The 12232-nt window shown below is 40.1% G+C and overlaps 1 long non-coding RNA gene across 1 annotated transcript; it reads right to left on the reverse strand.

Annotated features, from left to right (window-relative positions):
* Positions 1 to 221: 221 nt before the first annotated feature.
* LOC117260570 (uncharacterized) lies at positions 222 to 11061 on the reverse strand. Its single transcript, XR_004501931.2, has 3 exons — positions 10896 to 11061; positions 10213 to 10383; positions 222 to 351 (listed from the first exon to the last, which is right to left on the reverse strand). It is a non-coding gene; the product is annotated as an uncharacterized LOC117260570 (long non-coding RNA).
* Positions 11062 to 12232: the final 1171 nt, after the last annotated feature.

Here is a 12232-nt window from a genome sequence, read left to right on the forward strand (position 1 = left end):
TTATCTGCACGTCATCACGCACCAAATACTCAATCACTAAGCGATTAAACACAAGATTGAGAGCCATTGTTTGGCAGCCTGTGAGACCCGTTTTCTTGAGAGTGTACAACACCCATGGTTCTGTGATGGAGGAAGAGCCACCTCTCCGTTGCCTCCAGCATCTGTTTTTCTTCAGAGTGTAGGGTTCTGTTATAAACTACAACCCCACAAAGAAACCATCCTGCATGTGGGAACCCTTTTTATTCAGAGTGTGGAATTACATTATTCTGCATTTGGAGGGTTCAGTCCTTGACTCTTCGCCTCCCTCAGGGGAAAACCTGGCGCCTCCTGCCCGGATCAGACGACTCGAAACTGGACGGAGTGGAAAGGAGGAGAGGGGTGGAGAGGAGGAGGAGGAGGGGGAAGAAGAGGGGGGAGTGAAAACAGTGAAAAAAGAGAGGAGAAATCGCTGAAATGCAGGCTTGGGACTGGGAGGATGGAGGGATGTCATGTTCCTGCACTGAGCGTTACAGGCCTCACAGGCTGCAAGGAAACAGGTAATTTATTTTTAACATATTTATTATTATTATTATTTATTTTATGTATCATTATTATTATTATTATAGACTTAAATTTTGTTGGTAAAAAAATAAAAAAAATATTGTGTTTTATTTCTAACTTTTTCCCCTGTGACTTCAGTCTATTTGAAGGAAAAAAAATCGACACAAACAGGTAAAATAAAACCCGCAATTTCATTACACGACGTCAGATTCCTCGACTTTATCTTTTCCACTTTTCCTTTTAAATGCAAACCGATTCATTTTGCTCTTCCCAGCTGTTCGCCTCAGATAAACCTATCGATTAGACATCAGTTAGATTCCTAGCCAGGGCTTTATTGAGTAAGTTGGTGAACCTTAAAGTGAATTACAGGAACTGCTCTGCCCCTCCGGTGAACTATTTAGTTGAATCTAATTTACTTTGATAAAGACCATCTATTTTATTTACTCTGATCGCCATTTTCATCGGGGCTTTATTGTGAGACTGTGAAGGCAGTTTGAGGAGGATTTTTGGAAGGGAGAGGAGATTGGGAGCATGGATTTAGTTTCGTTTTGCAGAATTAAAGTGACGACAGTGAATTTAATCTGTCATGTTTTTGCATAGAAAATACACAGAGTTATTTTCATTATTTTATCCTTATTATTTTATATATATATTTTTATTTTTACAACTGTTATTTTTTTTCCTAAAATGTGCACATAGGCCTCTGATTTCTATCATTTTGCAGCAGATGCTAAGTCAGTAATTTCTGCATTAACAAACATCAATTGAGTTCAACCAATTAATAATTTTACAAGCTACCCTTCACAGATTATAACATGCATTTATTTTCTTTTGTCTGCAGGAGTCAACTATTTCGTCCACAGCTGCACAACTGCTGCAAGATGCACCACTGCAAAGGGAAATGTTCATAATTTTGGGCTAAATTTTTTGAACATCAGAGCACTTCCTGCTTTGTTGCTAAATATGAATACACTTAGTAGGTAGGTAGGTCAAGCAATGTTTCCTGCAGGTGATTAATTATTTTCTGTCTCCCACAATAATTTAAAATTAAAATTTAATTTGATAATACATATTTTGATAGAAGACATCATTTAAACCTTTGATTTAGCCAAATTCAGCCACCAAAGGCAAAACTTTGATTAATATATTATTATATATGCTATTCATATTTTTTTCACTCAGCCCCGATTTTGATTTTGCAAACTACTATGACGAATTTTAAAAAATCAAACATGATTATTTGGCCACAACAAATCTCTACAGCACAAATAAAAACACAATTTGTCCCTACAGCCTGTTTACGCTCCTCTCCGTCCCTGACTCCACAGTCTGCTCTGAGAGCCTGTTGTACACATGCGTCGTATTTAAGTGTAATTGGCCGTATCATTGGCTTTTGTCTTGTTTACAAAGCGGGCAACAGGAGCGGTAATTTAATTTCCTCTGCCGCACTGAAGAGCCACCAGCCGCCTGTCAGGCCGAGCTCAGCCTCCTCAACCCCGGGCAGCGGGCAGGAGCCTGGCCCCGGGCGATTCTGGAGAGGGAGGGTGAGGAGGAGGAGGAGGAGGAGGAGGAGGAGGGTGAGGAGGAGGGTGACATCTGCCTGCAAACAAAAGTCTATATGAATGATATCCAGGGAGGGTTAACCCACTCCCGACTCTATAACTCAATATTAATAACAGGCTCATCATGGCTTCTTTTACTATATTGTGTTTTTAATTCATGTTAGCATCATATTCATGTTCATGTACTGTCTTAATATTTCATTGATTCACATTGTGTGTATTTTTAATGTTCTGTTTCATCATGTTTTATTTACTTTTATATTTAACTATTTTTTGACCATTTATTCCCTTTATTATTTACTTTTTTAAACATTTTTCCCCATGTATAGTATTTTCCTTACTGTTTTAATTTATTGCAGCAACAATCTGAGCTCATTTTATCCTGAGAGGGGAAAAAACACAAATAAATAATGTTCTGAAAATAGCTTGGGTGATTTTTGTATTGGTTAGTAGTGATATGTGTTTTAATCCCCTTTAAGGGCAGAGATGCTTTCAAAGGTGAATTCATGGATCATAGTCATGAAGCTCGATTATATAAGGGAGCATAAACTCATCCCGAGTCTGTGAAAATTTAAAATTGAGCTTATGTTTTTGATGATGATCACCAACGAGACGGTATCCCCCTTTTCATTAACACCACAGACGGTAATGGAAAAGCAGAGACTTGCCCAATCACAGGGAGAAGCAAAATGACAGCAGCCTTTTTAAACTGAGGCCCTGTCAAAACTAGAGCGATGCTGACAGTGTGTTAACACTGTGTCATTTATTCGTTGGGAAATTAAACACACTGGATTCAGTCACCAGGCTTTGTAGCTTGTCACTTGATGCAATGGGAAGCAGGGCTGTGATGGTGTGACCTGAAACTGGTGATCGTTATGAGACAAAGGGGTCAGCAGCACAGGAAAACACTAAAGCTGAGACCCTGGTTGTGTCCAAAATGAATTTACTATAATTTGGAGAGAAAAGGCAGCATTCAAAATTTACACTCACAATGAAATATGCTGGCTTTTAGTGAATTTAATGCCTCGATTGAAAGAATAAAAACCCTTTTATTGACTGGATCTTTGTTCGTAATCCAGAAATCAAATAATGAGTTTAAGGTTAAATTTGTTTGCAACATGAAGGAAAAAAACAGGCTTTTGTAATGAACTCTTTGTTGGCATTGTACACATCTGAGGAAGAATGAAACGCACTGTGCTGTGTGTGTGTGTGTGTGTGTTTACAAGACCAGAGCATGGAGAAAGAGGGAGAGAGAGAAAGAGAGGGAGATGGCACATTAGGCCTGAGGGTGCATCATTATTAGAGAGCCCTGGCTTCCCTCCCTCTCTCTCTCTCTCTCTTCACCAGGCTCTCTCCATCCAATCACAGGGGCGGTCGAAGGACAAACAGAGCACCGTCCGTCGTGCAGCAGCTTCCGTACAGGGCCAGCGCAGTTCCTGCTCTCTAATTACGCCATGATACAATGCAATATTCCTCTGCAAATATTCCCACATAAATTCATTTCACAACCCATTAAAGATACAGCGGGTGAGATCATTTACATCACCGCGTCCCAGTACAATACAGCGCGGTGCCGGCTTTTACAACGCCGCCAAATGTGCCAAGTCCCCCCGGTTGAACGGCAACCTGGTAGGCATTAACTCAACATAATGTCTCACAAATTAAAGTATTGCTGGGGCTACCACCGCGGCGTCAGATAAATGTGCTCTATTAGGAGGCCTCAAGCTGTGCGCAAAACAATTGATTGCTTGTTTGTGTTTTCATATGGCGTCCGCGAACATGCAGAGTGATGGATGAGAGCCCACCATCTCAAGTTGCTGTTAGTCGATTGCTGGTGGTGTTTTTCTTCCCTTGCTCTAATAGGAGAGTTGGTCAGTCCACACACACACACACACACACACACACACACACACACACACACACACTTTATATTTTCTTTATTGAGGCTGTAGGAAGGCTGAGAGGGAGAGACGGTGCAGAGGGGGCTGATGGGAGTTGAATCCGGGCCAAGGAGGGCAGATGTGATTGCAGAGCCAGCAAGGTGTTAACTGCAGCTATGTTCACACTGCAGGACTTCATGTTCAGTTTCTAACTGCTGCTTGTGTCAGATTTTATGTTGTTGTTTGTTCATATCTACTTTTGGATGTGACCTTTTTCTGATTCCTGCGTGCGCTGACTACACCACAAAGACACCCAGCAGAGCGACTGTCACATCTGGTTTTATATTCAAACACATTTCACTCACTTTAAAGTCTGAGGCACTGTAACCAAACTCCCACTGAATACTAGTCATTTGGGTTTCTTTGCATTGTCGTGTAGTCTCATTGTCCATCATGCTAACATGGGCTCAGTGACTCATGCTCAAACGCCTTTGGTGACAACGGTATTAATCCGCTCCAGATCCAATCGGCTCTGATTGGCAGTGATTTGCAACATGACACCCGGGCGGACGTGCTCATTTTTGCCCCTTTTCTGGCACAATGAAATAGCATGCCACCACAAAATCCAAGCAGCACTTGCACATTGCTCCAAATTATTTGCCACCGAGTTTGACGGACAGACTGAATAAGTAACAGATATAAAAAAAAGAAATAACCACCGTGACATTTTCACCGGCCTCCATGCCAACACATTCTCATTCCAACCTCGTCACACATCGACATTTAGTTATGGATTTCCCCATCGAGATATGACGTGCATGATATGGTGAGTTGGCGATCTGGTACGCCATGTCAAGTTCTGCCTGTTGCATGCATTGTTTCAAAATACACTTCCGTTTTCACAGTAAATATACCATTTGCATGCAGTCTCTTTCAAAATAAAAGCACTATGCTGGTATAACTATGAATTGACGTTGTCTGTCCTTCAACAACAGATGCGCGTGGTTGGGTTGAGGAAAAAACAGGTCTGGCTTTCTAATCTCCCAGGACACAAACACCACTCTCCTGTCACCTTAACTTTTGTTCTTGCCTCGCTGCGTTTCCCCTGATGCCACCAGCTGCTGTTAAACTACGACGGCAATTGGCCATGTTTCATGCCAACGTTAAAGGATGGCTTTCTTCATCAGTGTCTGACGCCGGGAGTCGCTGCACAGGCATCGGACTTCAGAGTGCGACAGAGTTGTCCATTAACTAACCCTGTTTTCCAGTGCGTTTGTGACACCAGTGTGACACAACAGAAAGGCATACTCGTCTACTGGCAATGGGGAAGTATTGCCTATTTTTAGCATGTTTTCCCAAGCTTAAAATATATATATAATATATATAAAAGGGTATGTTTCTGCACTGGCACAGCTAAGCAATCCAGGCCTTTCACTTTCACCTACTCTGCCAAGCTGGTCCGGAGGTCTACACTGTCTAGTTGGGAAGATTATAAGACCTTGGGGTGTCTCACTTTGTGCTATGATGGATGGAGACTCGACTGTATGTTCCAAAGAGCCACACACGCCTCTCTGTGTGACCTTGTTTTCTTTGGTGTAACTGATATTGTTTGTCAAGCAAACTCCATGCCACTGTTTCTGGGACCAGTATTGTGAATAAATAAAGTCATTTTTAAAGCAACAGAGACATACATTTTTTTTATTATTCACCACTAACTGTTTAATTGACTTCACCAATATTTCTTTGCTATAAACATCTTTTTTTCCCCTAATGTTATGCATTTATACTGTAGAAAGTGAGAAATTTGAAAATGTTGGTAATTAATACAATCCAGGGTTTCACAGAATCACCGTCTAGCAAAAGTGTTGCTTCCAAAACAACTTATATGAATGGTTTCTAAGCTCAGCAAGTCTTCATACCCAGATGATATGACCAATATATGAAAACAGCGTATGAAATGGTTATGGTTTGGATAATGTGACGATCCTGTCCTCCCCGTCTGCCTGTTACCTTGTGTGACTGTTTTCTCTGCAGGCACTGGAGCAGGGTGTGGCAGAGGCTCATCAGCAAAGTGGTCACACCTGGGCTCATCGGCAGCAATGGCAACACCTGGGCCCTGTGTGCCAGTGTCTCCTTTAAAAACCTTGCTGGAGCTCAGTTGCTGTCTCTCCTCCCCTTAGACATCCATGTGGTTTTTGGTTGATGTTCTGTCTTGTGTTGCTGCACCATAACATTGCACCCATGCACTTAAAATTAGGCATTACTGTTAGTGTAAGGTTTCCTCATATGCTATAAGTATTTAAGTTTTTAAGTTATAAATATGCTTGGCTTGGTTGGGCCATATGGATCAATTTGTGACAAATTAGGAAAAGATTGTGATCATGGTTAAAAGAAACCAATGCAGCTGGTAGGAGAGGGTATGCACGTCATCTTTAGTGTCAAAGCTAGACATCTTGGGGCGTTGGTGGCTTGGTGGTGGAGCAGGCGCCCCATGTGCAGGGCTGTTGCCGCGGCGGCCCGGGTTTGAGTCCAGCCTGTGGCCCTTTGCTGCATGTCATCCCCCCCTTCTCTCTCTCCCCCCCTCACGCTTCCCTGTCCTGTCCATTAAAGGCAAAATGCCCCCAAAAAATATATCTTAAAAAAAAAAGAAAAGCTAGACATCTTGTAGGCCTAAACATCTACCCTGATTGCCTCCTTGAACTTCAGATGTCACTTTTCCAGCTGCTTTAAGCGTTTGAAAATCAACCCGTTCTGCTGCCGTTCCAGTGTGGATGGGTTAGTCTGATCTAACAAAAGATTATGAGATCAAATCTGTGACCCTCTGGTTACAGGACAGTCTGTGCTCCTACGGGCTGAGATCATGTGAAGGATCTGTGCTGTTACTTCCAATCTGCGATCTAGCCATGAATCATCGACTGAAACCATTGTCACCAGCTCAAACATGTAATCTGATTATGCTCATTATCAGTTGGACTGGACTGTCTTTAAACTAGTTTAGTCTGAAGATAATTTAGTAAAATTTTCAAACTGAGAGGAAATTTAGAAACAAGCAAACAAAAAGCAAGTTTTTATGAACTTCAAAATGTAAAAGTTTTGAGAAACTTACTTCAGTCTTTCATTACACGTCTCTCTTCTAATCTGTAATGCTTGGTCTTTTTTTTTTTAAGTAGCCATTTTCTCTAATTAGCAGCATGAAGGAAGAACTCAGATATTTTACTTAAATAAAAGTAGCAATGTCACGGTGTAGAGTTACTCTGTTATGAGTAAAAGTTGTGCATTTAAAATTAAACTTCAGTAAAAGTACAGAAGTAATAGCATCAGAATCAGTGGGGTAAGTTAACTGTGACATGCCTCAGTGCATGCTATTGTGCACATATGGTCTCGTCACATGATCAGAGACTTGACATTGGATAACATGAATATACATATCACCTAACAATCATCATTGCATATCTGTCTATGACAAAAAATACCAAAGAAAATGAGAAAGTATTGATTTAATTTAGCAATTTTAATAGTTTAGTTTATCTGGAATAAGCATATAATTTTGTTGTGGATGTTATTAACTATTTTACCACGAAACAAAAACAGAAAAGTGATGAAGATGGGTGTGCATTTCTCAAGGGCATGTGTAGCAAATGGCACTGTTTTTAATTTAATGAGAGTTCTCTGAAAACAGGCATATTTCCAAAGTCACAATCACTCATAAGGGCCCATTCTCATCCCAGCACATTGTTGGAGGGCCCACCTTCTGCATGGGCCCCAGTGCCAGCACACTGCCTGCACTGTCTATATTTAAGCCCCTGATCAAAATTTACTTTAAGTGCAAAAAGTAAAAGTACCCATTATGCAGAATGGCCCATTTCAGATAGCTGCTGAAGGGTTGCTTGTAAACAGTCTTATTTTTAATTATAATAATATATCATAATGTGTCTATTGATTGTATTTTATATTTCTAATTTGAATCTGCACATCAGCTTGTAACTAAGCTGTCAATTTAATGTGGAGTGGAGTAAAAAAATACGGCATTTCCCTCTGAATTGATGAGAAGTACTTGCCAAAAATGGAAGAAAAATAAAATACAAGTACCCAGAGTTGTACTTCAGTACACTATAGTAGTTACTTTCCACCACTGCTTATTTTATTATGTTAAGTATCACTAATTTACTTCATACCCTTGCAACAAGGACGTTTGTTCTTGAATTGACGTCAAATTTGTTGTTCATATGGCCTTAAACATACATTTGACCAATACGTAAAGAAATAAAGACACAAACTAACCAGTATGTCTTGTTTACTGCCTGATTTTTCTTGGTTTAAACAAATGTAATCACACAACACACAAGAAAAGATATTTATTTCCACCCTCATATGCCTGTGGATTTGCATCAAGCTATGAAGTAAATCTCTTATCGTACCTTCGTGCTACACAAGTTGAACACACGGAGAGCAAAGTACTGCACTAAAACACCATCTCCCATCAGTGTCTCTTGGTCGAACACAGTCATTACTGTAATCGGAAGGCTGCTGCTGAGAGTCCAGGTGAAAGCGAGCCGGGTCTCCGTGAGGATATCGCGGCATTAATTGATGTTTAGCTCGATCAGTCTCAAAGGTGCTGATTGCAGGTGCAGCGGCAGAAATGATGAGAATGCCCTCCCTTTGCTCTTCGCCATTACTCACTTCCACCACCACTATCAGCCCCACTCCAACCCTCTGCTCGCCCCTCTCACAACTCTGCCCAGTGGAAAAAACAAATATGGGCAAACTATGACCTCCTGTATGTGGCCATCATTAGAAACACAACCACAAATATAAACAAAAATCAATTACATTTTAAAGGAAAGTGTTTTTCTTGATTTCATACTCCCTTAACGCCACTTTTCTCAAATAAATCAGCAGTTCTCATTACGTCTTAGAGACAAGAATAGAAAGAGTTAATGTCATATCGACTTAAAATCATAACTATATCAAATTTCTGCAACATTTACAACATCTTGATCAAAGAGAAGCATGTTGGGGAAACAGAAAGAAAGGGATGATGTGTAAACAGCTGCAGGTTTTCATGCACTATATGCTGAGTCTCCCGCTGTAAACTGGGTGTTTTATCTTGGGGATGTGAGCAGCCAAGAGGAGGCCTGGCTTGCAACGCCAGCCAAGGCAGCTAATTGCATTTTCCATCTTGACAAGAATGGAGGATTCCTTCCTATGTTATTAATCATAATGAGTGGAATATAATAAGCTACCATACATCATGCTGTTGACAGTCGTAGTTTGCCATTTGCAAGCCCAAGCATTCTTCTTCTTTTAATGGCCGTAAACTGAATTAATGTACACTGAGTCCGATGCCCTTAATCAATTGTGGATGAGACTTAAGGCCTTTTAGCCTCACCCTCCAGGATTTTGGATAGATATCAAGAACGTTACTGTCCAGGAAATCACTATAGGTGTTTATATGTTGTGCATGCATCAGTGTGTGTATGTAAAGAAAAACAGTCTGATCACATACAGATGAACATATTTCGGGTGAAACAACATTCTAACCAGATACTTTTTTCCAATCACATTAAACATATTATAATGTTGTCATGGCAACTTAGGCATGATTGAGATATTTATCATACAACAGCATTCAGTGTCCATATGTACATTCAATAAAATATGTATCTAATGTGAAAGGAGTTACTTGTAGGGCTTTTAGCCTCTTTAAGTTGTTCAAACTTTGGTTTTACAGCTCATTCACTGCTTAGTTCAGTCCCAAGGCTCTCATCTTCCCTGTTTAAAGCAGCGGCTGTTTTCAGAAAACTAAAAAGCTCTGATAAACCCACTGTGTGATACCTGCGCAACACCAGTAGTAAATAAAGTAAGTGACTGTTAAAGAAAATTGAAATTTTTTCCCCTGCTTCGAATGTTATCCTTCCCTGAAATGGGCATTATCAGTGGTTAGCAGCCTCATTGATATTGGTTAGCAGAGTCCAGAAGGCCATCAGCCCATTAAACCTCTGTTATTTGTTCGGTGAGGACATCTAGTGGCTGTAGTAATGATGACGGGAGCAAAGAAGGAAGTCAGGTGACACAGTATAAAGAGCAAAGGGAGATGGGTGGTCTAAAAAACAGAGGACTTTCACCTAGGAGACCGCTGTTCCTGTCCTGTGTCAAAGAATTAGTGAATTTTAACATATTTTAACAGACGTAGTACTTAAGTTTGTCACGTTACGTTATGTTACCCTTACCTTACGTTACTGTGAAGGACCATGTGAAGGATGAGGTAGATGGCTGGTTCAGGATTTCAGAGTTTGACTATCAACTGGGGGGTGTCGGTAAGGACATGGTAGGCAGGTATTCGTTTTATGACGTTTATTCAGGTCCCAGGTAGGCACAGGGTATGTACATATGTATGGTAGCTGAAACAGAATCACAACAGAATGGATTATCAGTATCTTGTAACAATAAACTGAACTACAATTTAGGCCAAAATAATATGAATATCACAAAAAAAATTATCTGAGTATTACAGGAATACTACAGAAATACTATCAGGATATTACCGAAACATTACAGAAATACCATCGAAATACTATAGGGAACACTACCAAGGTTCAAAGAAACTGCCGGCATACAGGCCTTCTGCGTGCAACACACAGCTAACCCATCACCAGAGGCTAATAAATGCTAATCTTTGATGTTAGCTAGTAATGCTAAGCTAACTTAGCTAGTAATGCTAAGCTAACATGCTAACGAAAATATGAAATTGCAAAATATGACAAGTGTAGCTTCCTTACAAGTGGATTTCAAGTAAATTAAGCTGCTAGCAAAATCAGCTAAAATGCTAAGCTAGGTCAATTGGCAAGAATTAGACTTAACTAAATCTTATTTCCAGCAAGAAACCCAATAACTAATGTGACACACAACTTACATTCTTCATGGACACATACAGGTTGTTACTCTGTCAGGTGGAGAGTCAAACTGACTCCTATGGAGAACATGTGGGATTAGGCCCCTCTATAGGTGACCGAACTATGCCTGACTAAAATGAACAATAACCAATTAAGGAGACAGTACCACTGGCAGCCTTCAGAGGGCACTGAAAGGATACATTTTGTGGTGACCTAGTCACACTTTTGTACAATTACCTTACAAACCTACTTATTTTAACCCAAACCATTATATTTTTTCTCAACCTAAATGCTTAGTTTTGGGCCGTAAAACCTGATGAAACTGCTCCAAATAACAACTGACAATTCACACTTAAGGGACTAATAATTAGGGCTGGGAATTGTTTAAAAATTACAATACCAACCTTAAAGTGATACCAATAACAATAGACTACTTCATTTTATAATTTTTTTTTTTTTACTTCATTTGATGACCATCATTTGACTTGAAGCATTCAATTGCAAAACATGCCGCCACCACTCCTCCCCATCCAAATGATTTTTACACAACACATTTTTAAAGTGTTGAAGTTAATAATTATTTACAACTTTATCAAATACACTGTGCTCACCTTCAGCACACCACAGAATAAATGGGTTGTAGCTGCTGTGTTAGTACAGCAATCACCAAAGAACGATGATATGCTGCAAAACCATACAAATAGTCATTTTTTTTCCAGATCTTGGTAAAAAAAAAAAAAAAAGCTTAAATGCAGTTATCGTTAGACTGGAGAAGTTTAGACACCACTTGGTACTGGGTTATTCCGATCAATACCTTAAAAGTATTGAGTACTGATACCCAGCCCTGCTGATAGTGGCCTTCCAAACCTACTTGGAACCTTCTAACCCATATCTATAAGGCTGATAGCCACCCATAAAACTTATTTAGTTCAATCCTAACTTTCAAAAGGATGTTTTTTCTCAGAAGATGGTAGAGATCAAACCAAAGCTACAACACAGTATTTTATATATATTCATCATGTGGCCCAAGAACCAATACCTGTGCATTTGTGGACTGTGTTTGTGTGTAAGTAAGCATATTTTTGTTAACATGTTAGTCTTATCAACTTTAGAAGGCAATCTTAAAGGGATAGTGCACCCAAAAATTAAAATTCAGCCATTATCTACTCACCCATATGCTGAGGGAGGCTCAGGTGAAGTTTTAGAGTCCTCACAACACTTGCGGAGATCCAAGGGGAGAGGGGGTAGCAACACAACTCCACCTAATGGAGGCTTACGGCGCCCCAGATTCAGACCTCCAAAAACACATAATTGAAACCACAAAATATCTCCATACTGCTCGTCCGTAGTGATCCAA

Source organism: Epinephelus lanceolatus, chromosome 7 (assembly GCF_041903045.1).
Source record: "Epinephelus lanceolatus isolate andai-2023 chromosome 7, ASM4190304v1, whole genome shotgun sequence".
Taxonomy (NCBI): Eukaryota; Metazoa; Chordata; class Actinopteri; order Perciformes; family Serranidae; genus Epinephelus; species Epinephelus lanceolatus.